At 39.0% G+C, this 25,719-nt stretch overlaps 1 protein-coding gene across 1 annotated transcript in view; it reads left to right on the top strand.

Moving 5' to 3' along the window:
- Positions 1–278: 278 nt before the first annotated feature.
- The window catches only part of CNTN4 (contactin 4), a 950,914-nt gene continuing 925,473 nt past the window's right edge, over positions 279–25,719 (top strand). Inside the window, exon 1 of the mRNA XM_036869673.1 lies at positions 279–316. The gene's annotated coding sequence lies outside the window, so the exon portion shown is untranslated. The remainder of the gene's footprint in view (positions 317–25,719) is intronic.

Below are 25,719 nucleotides of genomic sequence, written 5' to 3' on the forward strand. Positions count from 1 at the left end.
CGCGCGCCTCCTCCGGTCGCGCACTGAGCATGCTCAGCGCGGCTGCGCGCCGGCGCCCGCCCTCCGCGCGCCTTTCGTCTCCCTCACGCGTCTCACCCTCCTCGACGCTGAGGCGCCGGCAGCCTGAACTCCGCCGCGCCGGGTTTTTTGAGCAGCCGCGAGCGTGAGGAGGGAGGGGAGCGCGGCACCAGACAGAGCACCGGCTTCAACACCAGGATTGGTCGCAAGTAGGAAGCTTTCGCCACTACACTGGGACCGTCGGACTGTGCCGGCGCCGCACCCGAAGCGGTAGCAGGCTCCGCGCTCAGGTGCTCAGGTAAGTGAGGCGCGAGCTGCCGGGGTCCGCTCCAGCCCGGGTGCGCGCTGCCCCGGGCACCCCGGCTCTCGGATTCGGGGAAAGAGCATGGTTCTCGGAGGCTGCCAGGTGGAGAAGGTCTCTTCGGGGCTCCCCCTCCTGCAGGGCTGGAGAGGGGCTGTGGGCCGAACCGCCGTGAGCCCGGTTACCCTGCGGGGTCGGGGCAGCCGGCGCCGGGCGCCCTGAACCCGGAGGAGGCAGGGCACCGAGGACGCCGCCGTCACCCCACGGCAACCCTTCTTCCTTTTAGTCAGAAAATAAGTTTGTTGCGCTGCGAGGCAGCCGCAAAACAAGGAGCCCAGAGCCCGTAATGCTTCGGGAACCCTTAAAATCAGCTACTCCGGCTGGTTCAGGTTGTAGCCCCGTCTCCGTGCGCCGTCGGCCCCGGCGCACGGTTCTTGGCGAGAGAGTTTCCCTCTGATGTTGTTACGCCGGGCTCCGAGGGCCCAGCTGCAGCCCACGGTAGAGGAAGGCGAACTTGGGCTGAGGTTTGAAGGGACTAAAAGATCAGGATCCCGTAGCCGTGGTGGAAGAAGCCGTGTTAGAACAGACACTGATTTTCGGGGACGCCCACTGTGTGCCAGGCCCAGTGCTAAGCGCTGGGTGTGCAGCGGCGAACCACCTCCACCAGGTCCCCGCTCTTGTGGCACGTACCTGGTGTACCCACGCGCTGCCGACGGAGCTTGTGGGGAGTAGCGTTAATTTTTCAGCAACTTCGGGGGGATTTGCAGTTTCTTTTGAAAGGCCAAGGCAACAATCTCGTCTTCCCTCCGGACCCAGACACCAGCGAGATGTGCGCCGGGCACCCCGCAGACACCAACGGGCTCGCTCTCCTTCTGGAAAGGAGGGCTCAAAACCTGCGTGCATTTCTTCTCATTGTGCTTCGCGTATTTATATATTTTTTGTTTATGAAAGGTGTGGAGGTGAGGGTAGGAGGACGTGGGCTCCTGAATCTCTGAGAACCACTCAGGGCGTCTGATGCATGGGAACATTCTGCAGCACAGCGGAGCTCCTGCAAGGAGGCGGCTCCGCGCAACGCGAAGATTGGGAGGTTGGGTCGTTGGCTGGGGTCTACAGATTCGGAGCGAAGAGGCTTGCGGAGGTGGTCGTAGGGCCAATCAGTGTGACAGATCACCTTGGGTGGGTGGTCTGCGTGGAGGTGGGGTTGGATCTTGGGGTGTGTTGGAGGGTTCTTTGCAGGGAGGAGCTCCTGGGAGGAATGCTCGGCTCGTGGAACTTTTTCTAGTTTTCCTACCGGAATCAACATAGGGGCGGGAACACATTTGTCAGTCTTTTAATTGCTGGGGAAGCTCCTGCAGTTTACTGTGAAGGGAACTGGGTATTTCAAGGAATAATTCCACATAGCTGATTTGTTTGGACACTTACAATAGTAATTTGGAATGTGCTTTTATTTTTGTATTTTGAAGTTTATGGTTTATGTCCTTTAGGGAGAGGGGCAAGAGAATGAAGACTGTAGATTTCCATGCAGGCAGGTCCACGCAGTAGCACTGTCAGTCGGGCTGATTAGCAAGTTTGTTTTCTCTGTGTCTGCCCAAGTGGGTGAAAAAGAACGTTGTGTCATGGAGGCAGGCACGTTGAGGTAGTTTTCCCAGCATTGATGAGAAAACTCACATTTCACCCATAACTTTATGCTTGCTATCTTCATATTGATTTCACTCAAGACTTGTGTGAATCAACACAAGGGGTGGTGAGAGTATAAGATTGATAAGGATCGAAAACAAGTTCCATGGGAATGTTGTTTTTTGCCACTTTATAAATTGCCATTGATTTTGTTTGTTTAAACTGACTTCCACTGCTCTGGATTGATGAGGAGGGATCATGATGGTAAGCCCCATGATTATTTTTCAGTCTGGACCCTGCAAGTTTGCTGGCTAGCATGAAAAACTGACCTTTTAAAATTAGGGGCTAAGACTATAGGAGACGCGACCTGCTGTTTAAGGGTGCGGGTCAGAGCCACTTGGAAATTACAATGGAGGCAAGTTTCCTTATTCGCAGCCTTTATACAAACTCTTTTCATTTCCTTTAACCTGGGGGACTTTGTCTCCTCCAGTTTGCTGCCTCTTTCCCTAGTCATTTCATATTGGTAGGTCATTAAGGGTGGATAGAGAACAAGCCTTTCAAATAAAGTTGGCTTTTTTTGTTTTTAAATCATCCACTTATTTTACCTAGTGCTCTCTCCTTTTTATTCAGAAGTAGGTCTTTGAATATTTTTCCCTTTAAGCACTAAATCTTTTAACTAGATTTTTTTTTTTTTCTTAAAGATACACAGGACATCTGTTACTTCAAGTTAGGTCTTAAAAAAATAAAGGTAACCTGGACAATTAAACTTCTCAACAGAAAACTCCCCTTTATAATTCTGACTCTTTTCCCAAGTTTGTATGATCATGGTTTTAACGTGTTTGATTCTTCTTTGTTTTATTTGAAGACATAGACATAATATACATTAGTTTCAGTGTTTCTTTTCATATAAAGAATTTTTTATGAAAACATGTTTTTATATGATTTTAATTGAATTAATCTATTTCACAGTATAAGCTAGGAGATGTCTGTATACACAGATGTGGCGAGTTTTGTTGTTTTCATTTCCCATAACACAGTGTTTTAAGTCTGGTGAAGGAAACCAGATTTATTAACTTAGACTCATTGGTCTTCATATTTTTTAAATTATGTACTATCAGAAGAAAATTTGACTGTAGAGCACTAAAAGTTATTTATAAATTACACATATGTACTGTTATGTTGATATACTACTTATAAAACATACCCAGAAAGAAACTAAAGGATAAATTAAGCAAAAATCATGAAACAGAAGTGCTAATATTCTTTTTTTTTTTTTTTTTTTTTTTTTTTTTTTTGCACCAGCTTACTTTTAAACTTTATTTACTCAATTCAACTTAGTCAATCCTGACCACGTACAGAACTCTTTTTTTCAGGGTCCACTTTCCATAAAGCTTCTGGCACTTATTTTAGCACAATTCTGACTTTCAAGTGGTCAAATATCTGGAGAGACTAATTTTAGATAGACCTTCCTAAAAGATAAGTATTTTAAAAAGTTCGCCTTAAGCTCTTATTTCATTTGCATTTTCTTTCCTTAAAAGTTTCTTCACATCAGGTTATTTCCCTGCTGACAAATTTGCAATAGATATAACAAGATTTTATTTAGCTTATATTAAACCTAGGCACAATAAAAGTATTATACTTAATGTTGATGACTCTAACAGCATGTCTATATTAATTAGATCAACAAACGAACATTAATACCAGGTCTTAATTAATACTAAATACTTCCCAGTTCACATGAACCTGAAGCTCATTTAGCTCAATTTCTCTTGTATTTAGAATAGTTTGGTTTGTAAGTGCTCACTTTTCTTTAAGCCAATTAAATAGAACTCATCCACAAATCAACCTCAGCAATGTTATCCAAAGACAAAGACACATGCAAGGACACAAACATACAGAGACGTCATAGTTGTCATTTCCAAATTTCAGCAGGGAGTCAGGTACAGCCATGTGAAACCCATCAGTTTGCAAAAAGAGGTTGGATTCAAATTAGGTTTCTGACAGATGGAAAAAATCAAACTCACTTGTCTAGATGGCTGAATTTTTACAGAAAAGACACTTAGGTTTTTTATTTATCCTTGATAAGTCAATTTCTAAATTACTTTACCCTCTTTTAAGAAGATGCATTTTATTTTTTTTTTTATTTTTTTTTTTTTTTTATTCACACACACACACACTGTATTTTATTTTTACAAGACATAAATAGACTGACACCAAGCATTGTACATGGATGACCACAACAAAAGCAACAATGATTGCAATTACCAAACATGAAACACACTCATACTATGTCATAATATTGACATTCAGTCCAGTAATCCTCCACTGTAACAGCTCCTTTACTTTGCAGTGAAAATTGATTTGTATATTCTTTGCCTCTGAGTCCTTGTGGGATTTTTTTTTTTTTAATTCAGACAGAAAGTCACAAAAATTATACTCATCCTCATCAGTTCACTCAGTCCCATGTAATTAATTTTTTTTTTTTTTTTTCATCTTGAAGAAGTGCTAATATTCTTTTTCTGTATGTATCCCAGTGGATTGTTTTGCACAGCCCCTAGGGTGTACGCCCAGCTTTGGAGATCACTGATGGATTGGTGTTTTTTACCTTTCTCTCCTTATTTGTGGCTCTCTCATTTATCATCTCTGATACTGTAGCCAGTTGCAAAACTGCTAGGAATCTGTGTGTCCTGTAACAGATGAGTTAGGAACACTTGTTTCCCTGTCATGGACTCATAGGTGGATGAAATGAGGCATAAGAGATGAATGTGATCTAGGGGGTCTTCCTAGATCTCCCAAATTGGATATACAGATGAAAAAAAAAATGAAGTTTTCATTCAAAGACTAAAGTTCCAGTGGTCAGAAAGTGAGGACACTAAGGAGTAAATGAGTGAGGGAAGGAAGGATACTTTTTGTGTTACAGTATTTACTGTGTGGAGGGTAGAAAGCCCATTTACCTTGGAGCAGATTAACCTGGACCTAAATGTGGCCCTGCCACTTATTGCATTCATGATATTGGACAAGATAGTTCCATAACTTCTGTGAGCCTCTGTTTCCTTAGCTATAAAATTGGAATGACATCTATTTCAAAGCAGTGTGGTAGGTATTATACATAGCAGTACAGGTGTAGAGCTTGGCTGTATTAGATTGGGTAGGTTAAAAGCTATAACAAATGAATCGAAACAAAGTGTACTGCCTCAGATGCAACAAATGTATTTCTCATTCATGTAAAGTTCCATAATGCATGATCCTGGCAGCACTCCTCCAAGGTGTGATTTGAAGATCCAGCTTTCATGCATTCTGTGTCCCTGCCACCTTTAGCAGGTTCACTGTGTTCATCTGCATCAAGCCATTGGAAGGAGAAAGACTTGCAGGATGTTAACTGCCCAGACGTGGAAGTCATACCTATCACTTTTGCTTTCATTCCATTGGCCAGAACTCAGTTATGTATGTGTGTATCTTACTATAAGGGAGTCTGGGAAATGTAGTTTAGCTGTGTTTTCAGGAAGGAGAAAAAAGGCTTGGGGGAATAGCCATCATTGTCTGACATTCTATTATTGTATGTGATATTTCCTCCATGTTCAATAAATGTTACTTCTCTTTTCTCCCCTCCCCCCCACCCCAATCCCCGGTTGTCTTGGCAGAAAAACTGGAACAGATATAAGACAAAGTGATAGAAACAGCTAATACATACATAGTGTTTACTATTTTTGAGGTACTTTTCTAAGCACTTTGCCCCCCTAGATAGGAATTATTATTGTGTCTATTGTATAGATGAGGTAAATTAGGCTTAGAGAAATTAAATCATTTGCCCGACATAGCCAGCAAGTGGCAGAGCTGGGATTTGAACCAAGTTGTACGGCTCTAGAATTGCTTTTCCTAGCAGTTTCACTATACTAGTTTTTTGTTCTTGCTGCAACGTTTTTCTTATTGTAGCCATTGGACCACCTTTTCTTTTCATTTATATAAAATAAGTTGGAGGAGAATTAAAAAATCCTAAAGAAGATAAAAGATTGCATCTAATCTGCAATATACTGGAGCAGAATTATATGTGATATTGGTTTATCTTGAATACCTACCAGGAGCAGATAGTTAAAGGAAGACCACCCTCCGCGCCAACTAAATGCTTTCTCATTTCTGATAAACATGTTGCCAGGGTTTGTTCCCTGAATTTTAACCTTCTTTTTAAGCTTTCATTTTGGAAATCCTGGGCTACCACTTTTATGCTGCAGTATGTGAAGATAAACTCCTGTTCATCTCTTAGCCCAAGCAAATATCCTTTCTGGTAAGTTCACAACTAAAGCATTCTCTCCTCACCTTCCTTTTTATCAAAGGCATTGCTGTTCATCAACATCCCCAGCTCCCAAGAAGCCTCCCCCTGCTCGCTCAGCTTTGCAAAACTGTTTCAGTATTTCCTGCATGACTGAAGGGACCGCTAGCTATTATCCTAGTATCCTCTGAACAAAGTGACCCCTCTCGCTGTTCTCATCCTGTTGTCCCACTTACATTAGAGAATCTGCCTCATCTCATCTTTCCTATGCATTTGTCCTTTACAAAAACACCTAGTACAGTTTTGCTTTCCAGTGGCCACAGTGGAAATGTGAGGTGGTCACAGTGAGAGTGGACTTTTTGCCAGGACACTTCATACTTCCACATGATTAACTCATTTTTTTCTTCTTGTTCAGTATGTATTTGTGGCATCTTCACAATTAATTAATGAGAAGACACGCATCTTCCCACCATGTAGGGAGGCAGATGTACTGTAAACTTATCAATCAACTCTCAAAAGCCCATGTTCATTTCCTTCTAACTTTCCCTGAACCTCTTGTCCTCAGATATCTGTTTTATTTTGCTTTTTTCCCCCTAAATTTGTCTCCCTTCCAGTATCCCTCACATCCATGCCATTTGTATGTGTGTTTTCAAGCCCCTTCTTGTGATGTAATGGCGTTAGAGAGATGGAGAGGTTTACTCTCATGTTTTCAGACTCCCAAAGAGCTGAGTCCCACAAGGCCTTGTGAAAAGCTAATTCTAGCTGTTGTAACAGATAAACTAAATTTTCAGTGACTTGAAAAATCTTTATACTTCTTGCCCATGTGCAGTGCTCACAGCATAGGAGTGGCTTTCCATGGAGTCATTCAAGGAATCAGGTTCCTCCTCCTTCTGTGGCTTTGTCCTCTCGTGAATCCCCACAGTCCTCTTTGTTCAGACAAGGTGTACGGCATTTGAGGAGAGAAGTGTCCTGCCGGGTTTCAGAGAAGCTTGTTTTAGGCTCAGCCTGGGAACAGTTATCATGGCTCCTGCCCACATTCCACTGGGCAGAACTCAGTCACTAGGCCATTGTTTACATTGCCTCTCTGTCTGGTCTACCCTTGCTGTCTTCTTCCACCATGTTTACTATATTTTGTACGAGGCTCAACTCAAATGTCACTCTGTTAAGCCTCTTTTGATACTACTAAGGAGTAAAGAATGGCTCCCTTCTCTGTACATACTCCTATTGTGTTGTTTTTCATGCCACTTGTATAATACCTATCATGAAAGTGACCAGCTCTCCCAGTTATCCCAAGACTGAGAGGTCCCCAGTGTGCTGGACATTCATTGTTTGTTTGTTTTTTCTAGTTCATCTATTTTATTTTTAGAATGTATCTGTCTTTTTTTTAAACTGCAGTATAGTTGATTTACAATGTCGTGCCAATCTTTGTTGTACAGCAGAGTGACTCAGTTATATGCATATATACACCCTTTTTTAAAAAATATTCTTTCCATTATGGTTTATCACAGGATATTGAATATAGTTCCCTGTGCTGTACCTTAGGATCTTGTTGTTTATCCATTCTAAATGTAATACTTGGCATCTACCAACCCCAAATCCCCAGTCCATCCCTCCCCCCCCTCCCCCCTCCCCCTTGGCAACCAGAAGTCTCTTCTCTATGGACATTAATTGTTAAAATCAGGAAAGTCCTGGGCAAATTGGGACAAGTTCATTGCCGTACCTACTACGTTGTAAAGTTACTTCACGTGTCACTCAGTACCATGTGAGTTTCCTGAGACAGTGGATAAGAGCTTGAAATTTGGAGACAGATTTCTTACCAGTCCTGAATCCATTATGTACTAGATGTATTATTGTGACAGCAAATTACCTACCTTTCTAGGTTTCTGTTTCATCAGCTGTATGATGGGATAATATGCATTTTTGTAGGCTTGTTCAGATATTTAAAAGACATGGTAAATTAACTCACTGAGTGTATTGATGGACATATCCATAAATTTGGGTAGTACCTAAAGGTGCAGGAGTTTGTGAAGACTATGTGCAGTACTGCATGCAAAGTACTTAGTACATCCTAGTACTTAGTACTAGTACGTAGTACTTAGAAAAGCCTAGTAAGCTTCTAGTAAACAGTTTTTAATTGACTAATCTTACTTATATTGGAGTATCTCTTGCCTAAAACATGATAGGCACCAAAAGGACAATTAAACTCAATATACGTGTTCATGGAGCATTAATGATATTACAGGAGTTTGGGATAAGGGGAGCAAACAAGTCAGTGAGAGTGTTAGGAAATATTTGGCAAAGATCTTCTGATGTTTGAAACTTGAAAAAGCAAGAGTTGGCTGCAAGATTAGTTTTTTGTTTTGACAGAGTTTTATTTTTCTTTCTTATTTAAAGCCAGAATCAATAAGTTTCATGGTTTGGAAAGTGAAAATGTTTCTCCATATTTAGGCAGGGTCAGTTTCAGCTCATAATCCTTAAAATGCCTTTTTTTTTTTTTTTTTTTTTTTACTGTTACTTAAATAAAAGTGGTGCATTTCTGGGAAGGGAATTTGGTTCATGAGAAAGTGAGGGTTAGGATGGCAGCACGCCTGATTCCACAATGAATTTGAGGTTCTAAAAAATGTATCCAGAAGTCTCCTTTGTTTTTACTACAATAAAATAGCTTTTCCACCTTTGGGCTAAACTTTTGTGTATAAAGTACTTTCTACCCTGCACAACTGTACTAATATAACTTTGGTAATTCATGTTACCTATCCCTTTTAGGTTTGTCATGGAAATTTCTAATGAGGACAGCTGTTAACCAGTGTGCTTATGCTGAAATGGGTCCCATTTGGAGGAGAAAAAAATAAAACAAACAAAAAATGACGTGACTCAAATCCCCTATAGGGCTTGATTCTAGGCACACTGCCATCATTTTGAGTTGTACAGATTTATATTGTCATCTGTTATGATTGCCCTTCAACTAGCAAATATAAATGTGGATATTTTTGTCTTTAGTGACTCATTTGATTAGCTATTAGCTAGCTATTGATTCTAGACTCCATGCAGATCAGTGAATTAATTGGGAGTCCAAGCAGTACTTTTACGGTATTTAATTAGGTGAATGACATCCTTAAAGAGAGAATATTTACTTAAGTCATGTTTCTAATTACTAGTAAAAATTATAGCAAGAACATGGTTATCTAGAATTCTTGGAATTAAGTAGTGGTAAATAGAGGTTTGTCTTTAGTCTAACAATAGTGGTTTTTAAAAAATGGAAATCCATGTAAAACTATATTACTTTCCCCTTTAAACAGGCAGCTAAATATGATTTACTTCTTGACACAGATCACTGTGATGAACATAATCTAGTAGTTTAGACTAGAACATTGATTGGCCTTTGAATCAGACCCACCTGGATTTGTTCTGTCACCAGCTGTGCGATCTTGAACATGTTCTTAACCCTTACAAGGCACTTTTAAAAATCTGTAAATTGAAGTTGATCATGCCTACCTTGCAGAGAGGCTGTGAACATTAAATGATGTGAGTTTAATACTTTCATAAGCAAATTAGCCCTATACTATACTCTTGGCAGTTTATACAGAACACGGTACATACAGCTGCTTTCTATATTTGTTGAGACAATGAATATTATACCAGACTGTGCAACAGGATCCCATCAGGTGCTGGTGAAACATAAGTCCCTATGTCGAGTGACCTCTGTCTGCTTTCCTCTGCCTTTCAGGTGGTCATATATGATTCCTTGCTTTGGTAAACGAGCCATTTCTATTTACTTTTTCTTATCGTTTGTGCAGTAGAAAAAACCAAACATACAAGCCATTCAAACTATATTTAATGGTTTGAATAGTTCTGAATGAGGCTCTGAAGGGCTCTTTCCTCCCCCCCTTTTTGTGAGAGAACAGTACGGATATTTCATATCCATTTTTTTTCTTTTTTTAAATTTTTTATTGAGGAATGGTTGATTTACAATGTTGCGCTAGTTTCAGGTGCACAGCAAAGTGAATCTGTTATACATATAGATATATCCACTCTTTTTCCCATATAGGTCGTTACAGAGTATTGAGTAAAGTTCCCTGTGCTCTACAGTAGGTTCTTATTAGTTATCTATTTTATATATAGTAGTGTGTATGTGTCATATCCATTTTCACTCTTCTCAGCTTCCCCTTCCCCTACTTCCTGACTGGGGTACTGAGAGGTACAGTAGAAATAGAAAATAACTTTCTTTGATAGTATTGTCACATGTATTTGTGATATGCTTTGTAGCAGCAGCCTGTTTGTGAAGATTTCTGTGTTACAGCTGTGGAAGGTTGGCTAGCTTGCCTGTGGTAGAGTAAACTTCATTCAGAAGTCTGTACTCTGAGTACATGATCTTTACTGTATAAAAAAGTTCCTTTTATTTTCTTTAGCACATTTCAAGTTCTCATTTACCATTTACTAGAACCTATCTAAAAATTCCTAGTCTGTTCCCTTTATTTTCTTTCTTGAACCTAATGGTCAGAGTTGGAGACATTTCAACAATTCTAGATACTGTTAAGGTGGTGGTAAGGTATGTGTGTGCTCTATGTAACATGGGTTTATTGTGAATTCGTATTTCCATGAACTCTACTCAATTCTTTTATTAGTAACAATTTACTAGTATATTGTAGTTTTTATTTTGTGTTGTAACTGAAATTAGTACTTTTCTTTTAGACATTACTGTTATTCAAAGCAGCAGTCTTCTTCTGAATTAATGAGCTTTTACAAATTTTAGTAATTTTCTTATAATGTAGCTCCTTAAATCAATATATTAAGATTAACGCTTAAGAACAGGGACATAATATAATACAGTCCCCATAATAATGAATTCCATGTTTTAGGTTGGGATTCAGTCTCCACAGATGGAAACACTGTTTTATGTGATGTAAAAGAAAGGCAGTAGGCAGACTTGGTGATTGAAAATGATTTGATGATTCAAATTCTGGCTCTACCACTTATATATTTGTAAGATTAGACCAAATTATTTAACACCCCTCAGCTTCATTTTTCTTATCTGTGTAATGTGGGTATTCTTGTAGGGTTGTGAAGACTAAAATGAGCTAATGCTATATACACATAGCCTGGTGCCAGGCATATAATTAGATTATCCCTAAAAATGTTGAGTTTATCATTATGATCTTATTCTTCTCATACAGTTATTCAATATGATATCTATGTTGTTGATGAAATATGTGAACGTTATGATTTACAAACTTGAAATGTTATTTTTTTAAAAATACTCAATAAAGTGATGTATGTTTGTTCCTGTGTCTTTATCCATGGATAGACAATGTGATCTCCCTTGGCTGCATAGAAACAGAGGAAGGCATCCTTTCCATAGCACGTTGTTTTATGGTTGAGCAGTACAGAGAGCCACTGTATCAGGACTGAGATGCGATTAGCACTGTTTGAGATTTCATTTTGGAGAAATGGTTTTGGCTATGATCAAGAGTCTTATTTATTATAAAGAATGAATTACTGAATAGGCTCTCATCTGTATTCTTTCTACTTCAGCTATAGCCCATCTTACCATGCTGCAAAAAGAAATGCTGACATGTGACAGAGTAGAAATATAAAAATGTTTCCAGTTGCTCTCAGTCAAATGTGTTTGAAATTTTTAAAAAGGTTTACACAATTTTAAAAAATGTGTGATACTGACAGTATTGGGGAATGAATTTCTGTTTACTTGGGAGAATATCAGTCTACATAGTCTCTTTATGGGTGCTTTGAATTTCAAAACTTAGCAGGCATAACAGTAATGACTGGTATATTACTAACATGCTTGCAATGAAGGAGTTTTACATATTTGAAGAGAAACAAGCTAATGTTATTTTATTTTCCATGTGTTTGTATATAATGAAATATTTTTAGTAATTTTATTTTGAATGCTTCTCTACTTCCTACTTCTCTACTTCCTACTTCTCTACTTCCTCCTGTAGGAGGAAACCTCCTTTGTAGGTTTACTGTGTAGGTTTTTGAAATTCAAAACTACTTATATCATATATTGTTTTATTTATAGTTCATCATTTAACCTCATTACTTAGATATTTTAATTACTTTTATATTTGTTTCTATAATTTCTAACACATACAGTGAGAACTTACTGTTTTTCTTTGTGTTTTACATCCCTCCCCACCCACTATCTACTAAGCTAACTCACATCCAGATCTTAATTCATTGACAGACTTCCATCTATTAATTTATAACCTATAGAATCTAAGTTTTGGGCTTTGTATGGAAAATTGTATGGAAAAAGCTGCAGGCTTCTAATCATTCATGCCCTGGTGTTCTCTGCTGTTAGATTATTTCCCAAATGAACTATGTATCACAGTTTTTAGGTGATTCTTTGGAGCACCAGACCAAGTGTTCATGAATGTCCTAAAGTATACATTTTCAGTGGAAATGGTGGTAGAATTCCTGCCATTTCTGGCTTCTTGGGCTTTCAGATGTTAGAAAGAGCTACAGAAACATAATTACACTGCTGGATTTCACCACTTCCAATTATTTGAATTACCTGGAGTGAGTAACTGAAGGGGTGGAGGGGCTGTTTCTCTTATATCTGAAAATAATATAATGAATTGTCCATCAATAGGGATTATTTGAGTTTGCTATTGATCCTTGATGTTGTGTACCCTACTTCTCATTGACTAAGAACATCCGTTTTAGCGAGGCCTAGGTATACAGGGTAGGTATACGGTGTGTAGTTCAGAACAGAATATCATTCCTATGGGTAATTTTCCCAAGACCTTACTGTCATTGTTGTCCATAGATGAGTATTTCATGGGAGTTTGTGCGAAATGCAGAACTTTGACCGCCACATCACACCTACTGTATCAGAATCTTCATTTTCTCATGTGATTTGTATTCACATTAAAGATTGATAGGCATTGATTTACCTCATATTCTTTTTTAAAAAATAATTTTCTTATTTATTTTACTTAAAAAAAAAAAAACTTATTTATTTATTTATGGCCACACCATGCAGCTTGCAGAATCTTAGTTCCCTGACCAGGGATTGAACCCACACCCTCAGCAGTGAAAGCACCGAGTCCTAACCACTGGACCACCAGGGAGTTAAGATTTACATCATATTCTTAACTAACTGAACCAACTGGTTCCCTGCTGCTAGTTATAAGTGGCAAACATATACTCAACATGCTTAATTATATATATATATATTAAGGACCCAATACTGCAGGATTAAAGATAGGTACAGTAGGCTAGTAGCGCTTGGCCAAAGGATGATCAGAATCTAGATGGGTAGATAAAATATATAGATATGTAACTCACATCCATTGTAGCTAACATCAGAAATTCAGGTAGAATATGGTCAACGTGAATGGAATAGACAATGCTTTAGAAATCATTGTAGGGAAGTGGTTTTATTTCTTGGAAACATGTTCTCATCATGTTCTTGTTGAAGCTCTTAGCAGTAGAGTATCTCAAGCCATTTTTGCTTATGTTGAGGTCAGGATCTCGAGTACAATATCTACCATCTTACCCATCATTGTAATTGATCAGGCTTTAGTGAGTTCTTACATAGCCTCTCTCTCTCTCTCTATATATATATGTATACACACACACATATATATATGTATATATACATATATATATATTTGTGTATGAAGAGACACGTATAATGTGCTTTCAAGGAGCTATTTGCTTGATGTGAAAAGAAAACTCAGATTACAATGTGATGTGGGATATTATGGTGGCAGTTGCAAAGAGATTATGGGGAAGAATTGATAATTGAGTTAAAGTGAAAAGATGGACAGAATTTGCAGGTTGGGTTTAGAAAGAACACTTAAGAAAAAGGATATAGTGTGTACAGTGGCATGAGGTCATGAGAGAAATGGCATGTTCAGGGAATGGCAAAGAGCTGAGTGTGAGTGGACCTTAGGGATGTAGGAGGGTGGCGGCAGGATACTCACCTTATACAAATGCATAGCCTAGAATGTGAATGATGCCCCAAGAGTTGGGCAAAGAACAAACAAAGATAGTGTGATTAGTGCATCATGGAATTGTATAAAGTAGCATCTTTGGGGAATAAGAGAAAATTGAGCTGTATCCTTTAGGCCATAGAAAGCCATTACACAATTTTAAAGGGCTGGAATGACGTCAGATTGCTAAATTTGAAAAACTCATCCAAATTTAATGTGGAAATCTGAATGATGGGCTGGGGGTGGTGTGTTGAGTGGCATCTGTAACCTGTCTAAGCTTTTAGGTGTGTGCCTGACCTATGAATATTTCTTATTTCCTATTTTCTGATCATGTTAATTATGTAAGATTACAGTAAACTAGGTACAAAAGTCCATTCACATTTTATTTATATAAAATATTTATACTTGTTGAATGTATTTCATATTTAAATCCAGTATGCATAGGGATTAGTAAGTAATTTGGGGTTTAAATTAGAAAACTAAGAAAGTGAGCAAACAGCAACTGTTCTTAAACATATAATGGAAAAAAAAAGCATTACACAAGGTAATTGAATGCTTTTATATTGTAGCATGAGATTTGTCTCATGGCATTAGGTTTCCAAATGTACAATTTCAATTGAGTACAAGACATGTTTTTTTTTGTTTGTTTTTTTGTTTTTTAAATTATTTATTTATTTATTTTATTTATGGCTGTGTTGGGTCTTCGTTTCTGTGCGAGGGCTTTCTCTATTTGCGGCGAGCACGGGCCACTCTTCATTGCGGTGCGCGGGCCTCTCACTATCGCAGCCTCTCCTGTTGCGGGGCACAGGCTCCAGATGCGCAGGCTCAGTAGTTGTGGCTCATGGGCCCAGTTGCTCCGCGGCATGTGGGATCTTCCCAGACCAGGGCTCGAACCCGTGTCCCCTGCATTGGCAGGCAGATTCTCAACCACTGCGCCACCAGGGAAGCCCCAAGACACGTTTTTTTTCCATTTAAAAACGTTTTATTTGAGATGTCGGAGGTTTACATGGCAAGGTATCCAGTGCCCATCTGCTATCCCCCCATATTTTCTGGTTTCACTCCATATTGCTCTCCCGTGGCTGTGGTACATTCCTTTGCTAAAAACATTTGCTGTCCTTAGATATTGTTAAAGGGGAACTAATGCTGTTTGACAACATTTCAAGTAGTAGCCGTTGATACTGGATATTTTAAAAATTTAATTCACTGGAACAAGCTTACTTTCCTAAGAGTAAAATCACTTCCACTGTATGTGGTCTTGTAGGTTGATAAATCCAGAGCCCACCCTCCCATTAAGAAGTGGTCCAGGACGTCTTTCTTCACCTGGCCCTTCCTCCGTCCCAGTATATGAAAGGTGCAGGCATATGACCAGCACCTCTGAATGCATGGATTATCAGATCCTCTCTCCTCATCGGTAGAATCATGAGCTCAGTAACACAAGGATGAAGAAAGAGTTGGAGCGGTTATTCTTTGTACTGTGTCCGTGTCCTGGCCAGACTGCCCAGTGGTATCTGCTCCTGGGGAATTTGGGAGCTGTTTGATTCCCACATTCTCTCTTCTATCTTATGATCTCCTTATATCCTTTTTATAGAGTATCTTCTTCCCTAGGTTCTCAGAGGTCACTATTCTTGCTTGCAACCCAAGGACTGTAAAGAATTTCTCCTAGTATTTGGAAATGTTTGGAGGTGCTTCTTATTTGCGACATGCCTTATAGTGTTATGCCCTCATCTTTCTGTCAAGAACTTCTGAAGCACAGACACAAAGGTTATTTTTTCAGGGTGCACTACTCATTAGTTTGAGGCCCCTCCAGGAATTTGGAAAAGTCATCCCCTTGGAGAGCCTATGGCATTTCCTTCAGTTTACGGTAACTACTCTCATGCCGATGTTCTGCAGGATGGGGAAGTTGGCTGGGAATTCGGTGTGTAAATCCCCCTGCCTATCTCTGGTTTTCAGTTTTGGGTGAGTGTTTTTTTTCCGAAGGAGTTCTAGCATCTTATATAACTGCAGATGCCAAGGTGTTTCTTAATAAGCTTGTTCTTCTCTGAATAGTTCATATCAGCCAGTACTTTCTGATGTTTGATAAAATCAACAGCTGAAAGTTCCCTTCTTGGTCTAGTCAATGCTTAATGTCTTTTGTGCAAATGTGTTTCTGGAGGCTCTGTTATCACAGTAAGGAGCTAAAGCTTAGATTTGTGGGCGCACCTTGCAAACTTGTCATTAACTCTGGGAACCAGGGCTCTTGGTATTTATGGGCTGAGACTTAGTCTTTGTCCAGTGTGCCTTATAGTAGTCTGAGCATGAAAGTCTCTGAGTGTAACTTGGGCCTGGTGTTCATAATTGAGTTGCACCCCAGGCCTGATGATCTTCTAATACTCTTTCATATATAGTCATGCACCACTAAACTCTTGTTGATCTTCTGTTAGAAGCAAGGCATTGCAGGAGGCCTAGTGTCAGATATAAAGACCCATTCCCTGCCTTCAACTTGGAAGTGGAAGAGGAGGTCTTGATTATGGGAGTGAATATAAAGTCTCTGGGGTAATTGCTGCAAAATATGATCCTCAGAAAAACCTGGCACTTTAGAAGAAAGTAAAGATTCACAGCCCCACTCTAGAGGTACTGAATAAGAGTCCCTGGAGATGTGGTTTAGGATACTGTATTTTGAATATGCTCCCCATGTGATTCTGATGTTCAGCCAGGTTTGGGAAGTAGAGCATGTTCTGCAGAACACTAATTCTTCAAGATATAAATAAGATTCCCTTTAAAAAAATTCTCAGCAGGAACGAGCTTAGGAAATTCTGGATTTTGAATAGGTTTTCTTACATTAGAATTTCTCAGCATCTTTATGTGCCTTGTGAAAATACGTTTCTGAAATTTACTTGAGTAAGGTCTTTCAGGCTGCTGTAACAGAGTACCCATAGACTGGGTGGCTTATAAGACAACAGAAGTTTATTTCTTACAGTTATGAAGGCTGGGAAGTCCAAGATCAAAGTGCCAGCATATTCAGTGTCTGGTGAGGCCCACTTTCTGGTTCTTAAATAGCCATCTTCTCACTGTAACCTAACATGAAAGAAGGAGCAAGAGAGATCTCTGGGGTGTTTTTCATAAAGACACTAATCCCATTTGTAATGGTTCTGCCTTCATAACCTAATTACCTGCCAGAGTCCCAACCTCCAAATACCATCACGCTGGGAATTAGGTTTCAATATATGGATTTTGAAGAGACATACACATTCAGTCTATAGGAACTGAAAAACAACCTTCCTCCCCAGTGCAAAGATGGTCTATGAAACATCTAGTGGGGTGGCTCTCAGCCATGGCAGTGCGTTAGAATCATTTGATTTAGTTGGTTTGGGGTGAAGGTGCGTTCTGGGTAATATAATTTTTATAAAGCTTCCCAGATGATTTTATTAAATGCAGCAGGGTTGAAGACCACAGATACTGTGGTATATTCTTTGGAATACGTGTTGGGACATTTAGTCCTAGTATGTGTTCCTTATCACCCAGGTTATTTTGTTTCACATCTGTCAGGTAGTTTTACTCAATTTATATGTCTCATGTCATATTTTTTAGAGTAGGTTTTCAAATGTCTTTTTTTCTGATTATGATAGAAATTTATTTTTAGGACTTGGAGTCCTTGGAGACATTCTATGAGAAAAAAATATATATACATGGGCTTTCTAAGTAAATTTTAATCAGAGTGAGTAATGTTAATCATATACTCACAATGTACCAGGCAAGTTGCTAAATGCCTTTATTATATTATCTCATTTAAACCTATAATCATCCTATGAGTTAGGTGCTGTGATGACCTCTAGGTCCTAGATGAGATAACGGAGAATCAGTTATCAGTTATTAAATAACTCAGTTCACACAGGTAGGAAATGGCCACACTGATGTCATATCCCCGGTCTGCCTGCCTGTGAGCTAAAGCTTTTAACCAGTATGGATTCATCACTAAAGTAGAGATTTTTATATTTAGTGATCAGTATATGGTTAAAAGACCTAAGCATGTGCACAAAGCTTTCAGAACTACATTTTATTGCAAGGATGGTGCATCTCCATAAACTATAGGGGTTTGGGAATACATACCAAATGTTAAGAACCATTTTAAAAGAGGAAGATTTTCAGACAAACATTGGAATATGAATGTAAATAGAATTTTTGCAGTTATAATAGATTGGTAATTTGTGTATGTAAATTATATGTTATATTCATTATTCTGAATTTATTTGAATATTCAAAATTCAATGTATAAATATATTTTTCTTACAGCTAGCCTTCCAAGTATTGCTAAGATTCTAGAAAATATTGAGTTTGATAGATTTTTGTTACTCTGGCCACAAATCTAAACAAAGGGAAAGAGTGCTTTTGACTACTGGCAATAAAACTCAGTGAAGGGGATTTATGTGTGGGTCCAAATGCATGCTTATTAGTTTCCCAGAACATGATGTTTCCTTTTAAAAGTACATGCCTGGGCATCTTGTTATGACAAGTAGAAAAAGTTTCCAGTTGCATGTCTTTCATTTTCCCAGAGAAGATAAATTGAGTAATGTGTAAATGACAATACAGAGTCTTTTTAATGAAGTGTAGTGATTTCATCTTATGTGTCAACTTGGCTAGGCCACAGTCCAGATATTTGGTCAAACACATCCGGATGATGCTATGAAGGTATTTTTAAACATGTGATTAACATTTAAATCGGGACACTATGAATAAAGCAGATCAATAACGTGGGCCACATCCAGTCAGTTGAAGGCCTTAAGAAAGACTCACGTCCCCCAAGGAAGAGGGCAATCTACCAGAAGACTGCTTTTGGACTCAAGGTACAACCTCAGCTCTTCCCTGTGTCTGTGGCCTGTTCTGCAGATTTTGAACTTGCCGGCTTCCATAATCACATGCGCCAGTTCCTTAAAATAAATCTCTCTCTCTCTCTCTCTCTCTTTCTAATACGTATATATTTTGTGTGTAAACACACACACACATACACACACACACATTCTCTTGGTCTGTTTCTCTGGAAAACCCTGGCTACTACACCAAGATTCCTTATTCTCCCTGTTTAAAGAAGGTTCTCCCATTGTTTTTCAAATAGTTGACTTGGATGTTCTTGTCCACAGTTGCCATCATACTTTTGCAGAATGATGAGCAGTGGATGGCACCAAATTCTACCCTCTCTAACACTGGTGATGTGTCCCCATGAATTGGGCCATTTCATAAATGTCATAGAGAGTAAATGTGAGCACAGAAAGTTCAAAATGGCATTTCTCGCTCCTTGCAAATTTGTGGTATTTACAGGTATTACAGGTATGGCTTTGGTCTTCTAGTCAGAGTAGGGTAATTTAGAAAAAAGTGAATGAAATATCCTACAATTCACTTCATTCATCCATTTTACTTATACATATTGACCGCTGCTCTATGCTAGGGCCAAGTTAGGTCATGTGGGTAGGAAAAAAAAGAAAAACAGACATGTATCCTGCTTCATGGAGCTTAGGGTCTGGTAGGGGAAGTGGAAAAAAGTGTTAAATAACTAATACTTATAATAAAAATAATTATAAACCGAAATAGGTGCTCTGAAGGAGAGAATGATGGTGCTAAGCTGGAGAAGAATGTGGGAGGGATCTACTGTAGATGGCTGAGTGAAGCAAGTCTTCTTAATGAATATGAATTTTGAGATCCAAAACTTGAGAAGAAGCTAGTCGTACAAATAAGCAAAGAAGAAAGTTCCAGGCAAAGAAAATAACATGTAAAGGGACAGGAAGCAAGGAAGAGCTTGATTCGTAACTTGACTTCATGTGTAAATGATCAAGTGGCCTTTGGTCAAGAAAGCCTTAGCGAAGGCTGAGTGAAGGAAAATGCTGGGAGTGAAAGCTGTGAAGAGAATGATGTAGGAAACTGGTTCCACTGGGTAACTGAAGTTAGTTTAGCTGGATTCAAGTTTGAGAGTATATTCGAGGGATAACATTACCTTTAATATTAATAATATTACATTTAACCAGTTTTTCAGTATGTTAACTTCCATATTATTGAAACCATACATGAGGCATTTAGGTAATAGAGAAATATTTTCTGTTTTTGGTATGAATATGACCATCATGAGCATGGATTGCTGTCTAAGTCTAGCTCATGGATACTTGTCTAGAGATCATAGATCTTAGAGTGTCATATTGTTGGTCTGGAAGGCTGTCCATACTTTAAGAGGCTATCTCGATATCTCAAGTCACTTGAAACTCTAGGCTTACTGACTTTTGGAATTTTAATTGTATGACTGTTTATTTTCTTCTCATCTCCTTTCCCTGCTTCTCCCCCCACTTCCTCTCCCTTTTTTACTTTTTTAATCAAGTCCTTACCAAAAGCTTAGAAGTCAGTACAGCACTGTATATGGTGAATATATCATTTCAGTTGTAAAAAGTTATGTGCCTGGATATGTGCGTCCTCCAGTTCTGTAGAATTGTAAAATAGGTCACTCTAGAACTTGTGCTGTATATGAAGCCCCTCACTGAATAATTTAAGCAAATCTCAGACTTTCAACTTGGCAGAGTTTTCATTTCATATCTTGAAAAATTCAGGTATACAAACTCAAATAAACAGTTAAGGTAATTATCCATGTTATTTAAAAGAAACAAATTCTGGTACTGATGAAGAAGTAGGGTCTGGGACCTTGATTGATTTGGACTGGCTATTAATGTTGTTGAATTTCCCTGGATAATGTCTGAACTTTCAATTTCACTTTGGCTTTATAACACTTTGTATTTTTAAATTATTTTTCCAAAAGGTTATATGTCTGTGAGTGTGCATTTTAATAGTATAAAAGGGTATCTGGTCAAAACTAAGCTTCCTTTCTGTCACCTTCTATTAGCTCTCTCTCCTAGAGACAATGCCACTATTATTTGTCTTTCCAGAGATATTTAATGTATATGAGCACATATATATTAAGATACTTATTCAATAAAAAAGGATATGTGACTGTCTACTATAAAAACAATGGCGTGGAATATCCTTTTTTTACTTAAAGATAAATCTTAGACATCAGTCTATGCATAGCTATCCCTTGCTTGCCAATGACGACTCAGAATATTTATTCCCTTATACCAAGACCATAATACTAGACCCCTGGTCATCAACATTTATGCTCTTTATAGGCCTTTGCTACTGTAAACATTATTTTTGTAAACATATGTGAGTGTATCTGTAGAGCAAATTCCTGAAAGAAGCATTGGAATTTCTTAGTTAAAAAGTAGTGCATTTTGCATTTTTAATATTTGTTATTTCCAGATTGCCCTCCAAAGAAGCAATCACAATTTACATTCTCCAAATAATGTCTTTATCCCTTTTGAAATGATGTAGTAGCCCCTTAGTGATTAGCAGAAGTTCATTCTATAATCAATGTTAGCGATTTTCACAAAGCCTTACAAGCGATCATGTACCCAGGCAGAACAGCTTATATTAGGGCATTCTTGTGCAAGGTCATAGTTGTTGTTGTTTCTGTCCTTTCCAGCTGTAAGAGCTCATTAAGGCCTCTCAGCTACAAGGTTGCATGTTATATTATGAGGTATTAGGTGCTACAGGTAAGACAGTGTCGTGACTGGGCAGTCAAAATTGGTCTTCAATTTTGTGCAGTGGATAGAAGATAGATAGAAGATGCCAAGAATATATGTTCTTAGCTTAGGGCAGCCTCAGGATTTGGTTACCAAAGTGATAACCTAACTGATCTTTGGAGAACTTGCAATCAGGTATATTAAGTTAACAATGAATAGTAACTCTCATTTGTTGAGCATTAACAATAGGCCCAGGATCTTTGCCTATGTTATTTCTACTCTTTACAACAACCCTCCAAGGTGGGCATTATTATCTGCACTTTACAGTTGTGGAAAAATAAGTTCAGAGAGGCTGAGTGCCTCTCATCGTCTAATAATTGGCAGAGCAGGAATTTCAGGAAAAAGCCTAATAACTAATAATTGGCAGGGCAGCCATTTCAGTTCTAAAGTCTCTGTTCTCTCCTCCACATGGCACCAATATTTTTGACGTAGAGCTACCTACTTCCACAGGATTTTTTCCCTTTTATTTTGCATAATTTCAGTTGGCCATTAGAATCACTCTGGTAATCTTTGTGCATTGAAAAGGTCCTTGTTATCAATATTCTGGAAATTTTAGACAGTGCCTTGTCTAAAGAATCCCAGTCTTTTGTTGGTCCAGCTTTTGTACCCCTGCTGCTTAGCACCCCTCTAATATGCCTGCTACAGATAGTCTGCTAGTCCTGAATCCAGCAGTGCTGTCCCCGGGCAACACCCACAACCTAACGTTTCTGAACTGACATCTCACAAGATTTATTGAGATGCTGTAGTTTTTTCTTGCACTACACTGACTGTAATTAGTTGCTGACACAGGATGATTTATTGTTGGAAATTTCCTTAGAAATTTACTTTGTGTTTTGGGGCTAAGAGATGAGTGTTAGAGTTTCAGATTTACAGCTCTGTCTTGCACCACTTAACATATCAAAACTACATTTGGGATCACCAGGCAGCTTGACATCATAGGGGAGGTCATCCCAACTCTAAGTAAAACTGAAATGTGTAGCAATTAAGAGCAGTGAAGAAGCTACATGACCAAATCAATTCTTCTTGATTAGGCCCTGGTTGAATCTTTAAAGATATAAACAGATGGAAAGAATTTAAGATGGGAGCTACTCAAAGCCAAGAATCCAGGTAAACATCTAACGATTCTACAAAGACAAAGAAGCCAGAAAACGAAACCCTAGGCCCTCAAAGCATGAAGAGCAAGTAAGAGGAATCTGCCTGTGGCAAGGCTGACACAGAGAATGCAGATCAGGGAAAAACCACTTACAAGAGGTTGGCAGCATATCCTGTCTGAGAGTCTGTCAGAAGAAGCCAGGTAAAATTCCTAACCCACTGACAGATTTTGGAGAAGTGAAGCAGTAGGGGAGAGGGGAAGGAGTTATCCAAAAAGTATGAGCAGGGTAACAGAAAGAAGAGGTCAGCACCAACTTCCATTCTCACTTGTTTTGTCACCCCCATTAACCATGCCACCGAGGTCAACTAGTTATGTTGTTTAACTGGGTTAGTTTTAGGTCATGGTGGCTTTCTTGGTAATAGATTATTTTCTCTTTTTTAAGTCACGCATTTCTCAAACCTATTGTCTGCATTAAGACTTCTGGGTCCCTCAGTTTTTTGGTTTTGTGTGTGTGTGTGTGTGTTATTTTTATTTTTTAATTTTATTTTATTTTAATAAATTTATTTATTTTTGGCTGTGTTAGGTCTCTGTTGCTACGTGAGGGCTTTCTCTAGTTGCAGGGAGTGGGGGCTATTCTTGGTTGTGGTGTGCGGGCTTCTCATTGCAGTGACTTCTCTTGTTGCGGAGCACAGGCTCTAGGCGTGCGGGCTTCAGTAGTTGTGGCACGTGGGCTCGGGAGTTGTGGCTCGCAGGCTGTAGAGCACAGGCTCAGTAGTTGTGGTGCACGGGCTTAGTTGCTCCACGGCATGTGGGATCTTCCTGGACCAGGGCTCGAACCCGTGTCCCCTGCGTTGGCAGGCGGATTCTTAACCACTGCGCCACCAGGGAAGTCCCTGTGTGTGTTAATTGTAAAAGTTCTATTATAGTTAGGATTTCCCTTCTGATGGGTATGTTTGACATCGATTGTGCCTCTGTGTTGTTATCAGAAGCCCTTCCCATAGTGTATCTTATTACAAGCATCCCCTGACTGTGGAATTGTGGATATAGCCGTTTGAGTGTCTGAATATTAAACATCTGATGCCTTTATGGAGTATCCACCAATGAACACTTTTTAGGCGCTCACTGATCTCTATCTAGTTAGAGCCCACAGACTCTAATTTGGTAGGGTGGAAAATGAATAATAGCATCTCCATTGTGTGTTATGATGTTTTCTTGTTCAGATCTCTCATCAGAGTTTGAGATAATTGACTGTTTCTTCCTTGTCTGTGTTCCCAATGCGTGTGGCATTTCTGTGTGCCTCACAGTTCCTAGTATTCAAGTGCTCAGTAAATAAAGGTCTGAGTAAATTTTATTTTTGGTTCCTTTATCTGACACCTTTTCTTGTACTTTCTGGGTAATAAGAAGTAGAGATCTGTGTTTCTAGTAGATTTATGCCTTATAATTAAGAAATACTGATTTAATACTTTTTTGTCCTGTGGACTTTATTTAATCATTAACTAATAAGATTTATTGAGCACCTTGTACTTGATGGTGTTAGCTCCTAAGCACATAATTGTTTTGAATGGAATAATAATTTAGGTGAATTTGATATACAAAACTAAGTGCTGTGTGTTAAAAAAAATTCAGCCGAGTAAATTTTAAAGATCGTATTGGCTTTATTCAATGATTCATCTAGCAAATAGAAAGGAGATCCAAGCTGTACAAAAAAAAAAAAAGACTTATAGTCAGCAGTGAGAGGGAACAAGGAAGTTATACCAGCAAAAAGTGGATTAGTTGTGGCAAGGTCACTTTCCTTTAGGGGATGGCAGGGGTCTTATCAGGTGGATTAACCACTAGTGCTGACCAGGTGATTCCAGATTGACTTGTTTAAGATTCCATTCCTGGGAGAGGCTGAAACTATAATTAAGTTAGGTATTAAGTCTCTGGTTGGTGACATGGGGCTTAGCACAAGTGACTCCATATGGGTTCTGTTGTCTTTTTTTTTTTAACATGTGTCTGGAGGTTGAGAAGAGGAGGGGAGATGGTAACTTTAAACATGGTTGGAAGCTCATCAAGGAGTCGCTTTTTTCCTTTTACATGTGCGTTGTCCTCTGCTGGTTACACGCAGTGAAAATTTATCTAGGTTTTGTTAAGTAATGGGGGTTTATCAGAAGGTTAAAAGCAGAAATGAAGAAGAGAGGAATATCTTTCACATGGAAGGTTCTGATTGGAAAACTGGGAAAGCTACACAACCATGGTACACTTAGACCTCACCAAGACAGGGAAGTCTAGGACTAGAAGGTTATGTGAGATCTTTTTTTGATGTTTACCTGATTAGGGGTGTTAGCAGTTTATGGGTCCCTATTTCACTGTGGCACAGTTAATATGATTTACCTACTCTTTCTTTCTCATCTGTGTAGTCTGTGGGTTTTTTTTCCTCGTTCCTATGAATTGCTTACTCTTTTTTCATGAGGAGAAACTGAATTGGTTAGGTCACCATCTCCCCAGTTTGGGGGCAGTGCCCTTGCTAGGGGCCACTTGGTAGACTGCTGGCTGCTCTGTGGTGATCAGCTGTCCTTTACCAGGTGTCCAGCACAGCCCCAATATGTGTTGATGATGGGGTACCTTCATTATCTGAGATAACAAGTACATCAGAGAACTCTGAGAAGTACCTTTCTGTGAATCATCTTTCAGAAGCTAGTGGATGCCTTTCCTTTTCCTTTCTTTCTTTTTCTTTTTTTTTAATTCAGGAAAGAACTCAATATTTGATCACATTAGGTGGAGTGAGGGAGAGAGTAGTAACATGATCCTAAAATAGTGGGATTTAACTATGTGATGCTCCATAATCCCTTCCATGATTGAAACTAGTCTGTTTCTTCTATTTACTTTTTAAATTG

This window comes from Balaenoptera musculus, chromosome 11, assembly GCF_009873245.2.
Source record: "Balaenoptera musculus isolate JJ_BM4_2016_0621 chromosome 11, mBalMus1.pri.v3, whole genome shotgun sequence".
Classification (NCBI taxonomy): Eukaryota; Metazoa; Chordata; class Mammalia; order Artiodactyla; family Balaenopteridae; genus Balaenoptera; species Balaenoptera musculus.